The sequence below is a fragment of the Callithrix jacchus genome, chromosome 3 (assembly GCF_049354715.1).
Source record: "Callithrix jacchus isolate 240 chromosome 3, calJac240_pri, whole genome shotgun sequence".
Taxonomy (NCBI): domain Eukaryota; kingdom Metazoa; phylum Chordata; class Mammalia; order Primates; family Cebidae; genus Callithrix; species Callithrix jacchus.
Window position 1 is genome coordinate 33,865,422 of NC_133504.1, and position 6,000 is coordinate 33,871,421.

Sequence of the window (6,000 nt, forward strand, 5' to 3'; positions counted from 1 at the left end):
TAAACAAGTGGTTTCCATAGCTTGGATATTGTGATAATTCTGCAATAAACATGGGACTACATCTGTCTCTCCAAAATCTTGCTTACTATTTTTTTAATATAAAACCAAGTGTAAAAATTGTTGGATCATATGGTAATTTTATTTTTACTTTTTAAAAATTGTGCTGTTTTTCACAGCAAATGTGCCATTTTACATTCTCAGCAACAGTGTATAAAGGTTCCAATTTCTCCACATCCTTGCTAACACATGTTATCTTTTTCATACTATGCAAACTGACAGATGTGAGGCAATATCTCACTTGCAGATTTATTTTGCTTTTCTTTCATAATTAGTGATGCTGAGCATTTTTTTCATGTATCTATTGGCCATTAGTATGCCTTTTACAGAAACGTCTATTCAAGTCCTTTGCCCATTAATTAGTTATTTGGGTTTTTATGCTATTGACTTATAGGACTTCCTTATATATTTTGGATATTAACTGTTTACCAAATATGTCGTTTGTAAATATTTTCTACCATTCCGTAGGTTGCCTTTTCACCTGTTAGTTATTTCTGTTGCTCTTCAGAAGCTATTTAGTTTGATGTATTCTCACTTTTCTAATTCTGGATTTATTACCAGTGCTTTTGGTGTCATGTCCAAGGAATGATTTCACAATAGATAGTATATAGGAGCAACCTAAATGTCTGACGGATGAATGAATAAAGTAAATGTAATATATAAAATCCTGCCATATGTGATAACATGGATGATCCTGGAAGATATTGGGCTAAGTGAAAAAAGGCAGTGTAGAAACAAAGAGCAGAATGGTGATTCGCAGGAGCTGGGGGAGAAAGAAATGGGGATTTGTTGTCCAGTGAATATTATAAAGTTTTAGTTCTACAAGATGAATAAGTTCTGGAGAACTACTATATAATATTGTGTCCATAGTTAACTATACTGTACTGTGCACTTAAAAATTTAATGAAGATGGATCTCACACTGTCTTCTCAATACTACAAAAGATATGCATTTATTTATTGTACAAAATAATCAAAGGGCAGTATAAACTAGAAACTAAGGAGAATTTTTTTTTACCTATATGGGCTTGGTCATCAGAAAGGGATAGTAAAAAGGGACAATAGGAACCTAGTAGCAGGGATGAGTGGGGAGTAATACTTTTCTCAATATATCTTTTTCTGTATTTCCTTCTCGGAGAATCATAGTAATGTTTTATGTACACATCCCATACTTCAAAAACTAAACAATTTAAACCAACCAGAATATAAGGAAGAATTCAAAATGAAATATAATCCCTAACAAATAAACCTAACTTTATATTAAATAAATAAAATGTTCACAATGAAGGGATTGGGAAAGGGGAAAACTAACCTGAGGAACTTTGGAAAATGGGCCTTGAGTGAATGCTTTAAAACTAAAACAAAAAATAATAATAAATACTGCAATCTATAGGTAAATATGTTCATAGTTCTGAAATAATAATCTGTAATACTAGAATTGAACAAATACATGAATATATAATTGTAGATAATAAGAATTGGATTTTATAATATCAGGAATTTGCACATTTAAAAAAGAGTATGGGGGCTACAATTCACCCTGTGGCATTAAACTGGTATCCAAAGTGTCAAGATGTGTGCATGGTTTCAGTAGCTAGATTGATAGGCAGACAGGCTAGATAACCATATATATACACATATAGACACACACACAAGTATAGAAATATGGACGTGTATATACATGTAGGTTAGCATATATATATATGGACGTGTATATACATGTAGGTTAGCATATATATATATATATATATATATAATTGCTATTCTAAACACTGAGAGGAATTGGAAGGGATAATTTCTCATTAACAAAAGTCATGTGTAAGGGCCATTACTTGTTTATAAACACTATTCTTCCAAAAAGAAATGTGAACATCTTGCAGATGTAATTGATTACAAGCTTGGGGGGAAAAATACAAGATGAACATGAAATACGTTGCAGTGCCACAAAAAAAGAAAGTACAAGAAAAGAAGAAAGGAAGGCAAATAAAGGAAGGAGGGATAGTGGAAGGAAGTCACTGAAAAACCACAGGAGTTCACCTCAAACTCTTAATGGCCAAAGGTGGAAGAGTTTGAGTCTCTAAAATAATGAAATACTAATGGTTTTGTATTATAATCCATAGAATAAAAATCCGTGAGTCCATATGCATATACATAATTAATTAAATAAATGCACAGGAGAAGGACAGCTCTCAAATGCAGTAGAATTCTAGCTACCAAATGTAGAAGAAATTTGAAAAATAGAAAATCACTGTTAGGCAAATACCTTAGTATATAATATTGTAGACAAGGTCAAATTATGGATACGAATGTCACAGGATTTTTGGGGTGTCACTTCACCTGCCAGAAACTTGTGTGGCTGGCAGTGCCTTCTGCCTGAGTACTGCTTGTACTCACTGGGCTTGTTCTACCCACTCTGCCCAGCAGGCTACACTTGGCTCATGCTATCTGCCTCATTCAGACATGCCAAGGGTGAGCCAGGTGCAGAAAACGAGGGGTGTGTGAGATAGTGAATGTGGGGTCTGGCCACTGCACACAGCCAGGCAGTTGGTTGCTGCAGCAGGGTATGCTGCTATAGGCATTGGCACAGGTGCCAGCTCCATACGAGGCTGCTGCTGGACCAGATATATGCATGCCACTTCTGCTGCAGGCATCTGCATCTCGACGAGGAGAATGCGGTAACACCCAGAAATCTTGGAGACACCAGGAACCACAGAACTCCAAAGAGGGTGTCACAGGCCTGGCTTGGGCAGCCCCTAATTCTGGGCTCCCTGAAGGGCTGCCTCTATCCTCTCCTTCCTGTAACCCACAACCTGGTGAGTTGGGGTGGGAGTGCTTGTCTTAGCCCTCTTTGTGTTACAGCTTTTAGTCCCACCATATGGCAGGTCCCGAGTTATTGTCCTGTGTCTAGGAAGAATGAGGTACTTGGACAACTGGAGGGTAAGCAAGGCAAGCAGGAGCTCCACTGAGCTGCAGAATAGTTCTTAGGAGACCCTAAATGGGTAGCTTCTTTCCTCAGGGAGTTGATCCCAACAAGTGTCGGGCGCCAGCTTTTAGTAGAGAGGAGACTTGCAGTGCATAGCTCTTTTCCACAGGTAGGCCATTCCTACATCTGTGTGAGTCCAGCTGAGTCCGGGTTTTTTATGGGCTCAGAAGGGAGGTAGTACATGTGGACTGGTATACAGGTGGCCATGGGAGGAGTAAAAGCACCAGAAGTTCTCACTCTGGGCTCTGGACTCTACCCAGAACTGGTAGCCCAGTCCCCAGCCTTCAGGCTGTTCCTCCGTTCCTGGCTTGAAGGAGGGGTTTCAATGGGGACCTGCACCTTTCCAACCAGGAGCCTGTCTGCCTCCCACCATCAACATGTCATCCACAGTGTCCAGGCTGTTCACCTGCAGGCCCAGCAGACCTGTCCTCGGATTTCCCCCAGCCTCCCTCCCTGAGCTCCTTAGTGTCCAAAGTTTTGGAGGAGTCTGAGGAACCAGGGTGAACTGCTGGTGTGTCAGTGCTTTCTCGAGTACATACACCCAGTCAGATCATGACAGCACTCAGGCTTGACTTCAACATGTCTCTGAAATCGGACCAGGCACTGGGGGTGGAGAGGAGCAGGAGCAGGAGCAGGAGCAGGCACTTCTGAGCCTGCGGAGTGGGGGTCTTCCCCGGCTCCCAAGAGCACAGGTTTCCCTGGGTCCGGAGCCATGGCTGGATGGCTGCAGCTGTGCCTGGGGGTACAGGGCTCCCAACTCCACCAACTCGGTAGTGGGAGGGGCTCCCACCTATTGCTGGCTCCCACTGGCTCCATGCAGTGCACACACTCAGCCATGCCTCCCCGACTTCAGCTGGCGTCCCCACAGCAGCTGCTCCACATGGGCTGCTGCTGCCATCACTAACATTAGCAAGCAAAACTTTAAAGAAAAGCAGCAATTTTGTAATTGTAAAGTAAGTATCTCCCTCAAGATATTTGTGGAATCAGTGGAGAAAGCTGGTAACTTTAGTGTAAAGAAACCTAACAAAACCACCGCAACAGATTGATCAAGGTCAACATCACTAGTAACATGTACTGGTATCTTAAACCTCCAGATATGGTGCACAGAGGTGGTACAACATACTTTTCATGGCATTCCTGTAAAAAATGCAGAACATTCAATGAATCATAAAAAGTGTTAGGGTCAAATAAACCCAAATCAAGGAATGTCCATTATAGAACAAAACTTTGAAGTATAAAAGACAAGAAAAGACCGGGAAAATGTTGTAGACTGCAGGAGGTTGTCTACAAGGAATGTGGGATCCTGAGAGAGTCCTATAAACAGAAAAAAGCGGAAAAAAGGTTGAAATTTAAACAATGCCTATGTTGGGAAATTGGCATTATTTTAATTCTTGGGTTCTGATCTTTGTACTACAGTTACTTTAGATGTGAATGCTAGGGGTAGATCGGTAAAGGATATATGAAAATTCAGCATTATTACCCCAGTCTTCTGTAAGTCTAAAGTTAATTCAAATGTAAACCTAAAACATAAAGTCATTAAGCTAAATGACACAGCCCAGCCATTGTAAAATAATGGAAATCTGTGGCGGCTGGAAAGGAGGCAAACCAAATCTAGGGAGGAAACTGCCGTTTGCCATGGCTACTTGATGCTGTCTCCAGGTGGCCTAAAGACATGTCTTTACTGAGGTTTTACTCAAAAGGCATAAAATAGCCAGGTAAACCTCCAAAACAGGGGACATATCAGACACTATATAATTAATAAAGATCTACACCTGAAATGGGAATACTAGATAATTTTCCGCAGTGCATAGGAAGATGGTGATATTTGTCTGTCTCTTCTTTTATGGTGGGTGCATGGAAAAACAAAATAAAAAAAAGGAAAAGTAAAAACAAACAACATAGAAACAAGGGAAGAAAAGATTTCTTACGTCATGTCCACTCATACTAACAGAGAAATGACAAGGCAGAAATTTAAAGCTGTCTCAGGTTGACACTATCCGAGGTACAACCAAATATTTAAGAAATAATATGGGTACAACCAAATATTTAAGAAAAATATGTCTGGAAGAATTATTACAGATAAATGTATAGAGATCACACCAAACAAAACAAAATGAAGCAAAACTTGCAGATGAACTTGAAAATGAACATTCTTTAATGAAAGTCAGCAGACACACACATAGAATATATCTTAAAATGTATGCAGATATTTAATATGTTTAAAGACTGGAAAGATAGTATGAAAAGTATTATGAAGGGGGAAACAGATATCAAAAATGGCAAGAGAATTTTAAAAAATAACCAAATAGACCTATATTAAATTGTAGTAGAAACGAAAATATTTACTTGAGACTGGAAACCTGAGACTAGATAAACAGGCAGAGAAAATTAGTGAGCTGGTAGAAATTACACAGGAAAAAGGTGATGTAATTTATGCATGTTAAAAAATGAATAAGTGAAAGCCACCAAACATTTTTCACAATATATGAAAAATAATTCTTTAGAATCTCCAGTGTAGCTGTGGTATGCAGTTATATTAGAGGGCAAAAATCACAAATGGAGTCCTATTTCTTGTGGTCCTTCTCAATAATGCAAATGGGAGGTAATAAAGGCATGCATTAGGGTAGTGACCATGGAGATGGGATGAACAAAAAGAATGCAAAGCTGTTTTGAAAAAGACACATTAGTACATGATGGTTTTTTGATAAGGGTTTCAGCATTTCCTTCAGATTAATCATCTGTATTAATGAAAGCAGAAAAAATTAGTGGACATTTTCTGAAACTAAAAATAATCTAAATCATATTAGAGTATATTTTAACAACCAGACTTTTAAGAACATAATTTGCCTAATTTCATATGATTGTCTTGTTAAAATGCAGATACTTTGCCATTTAATTTGGTCTCTGCAGCATTTCCAGGGTGCATAAATAATTTGTTTATTTTTGGAGAAATCAAAAAAT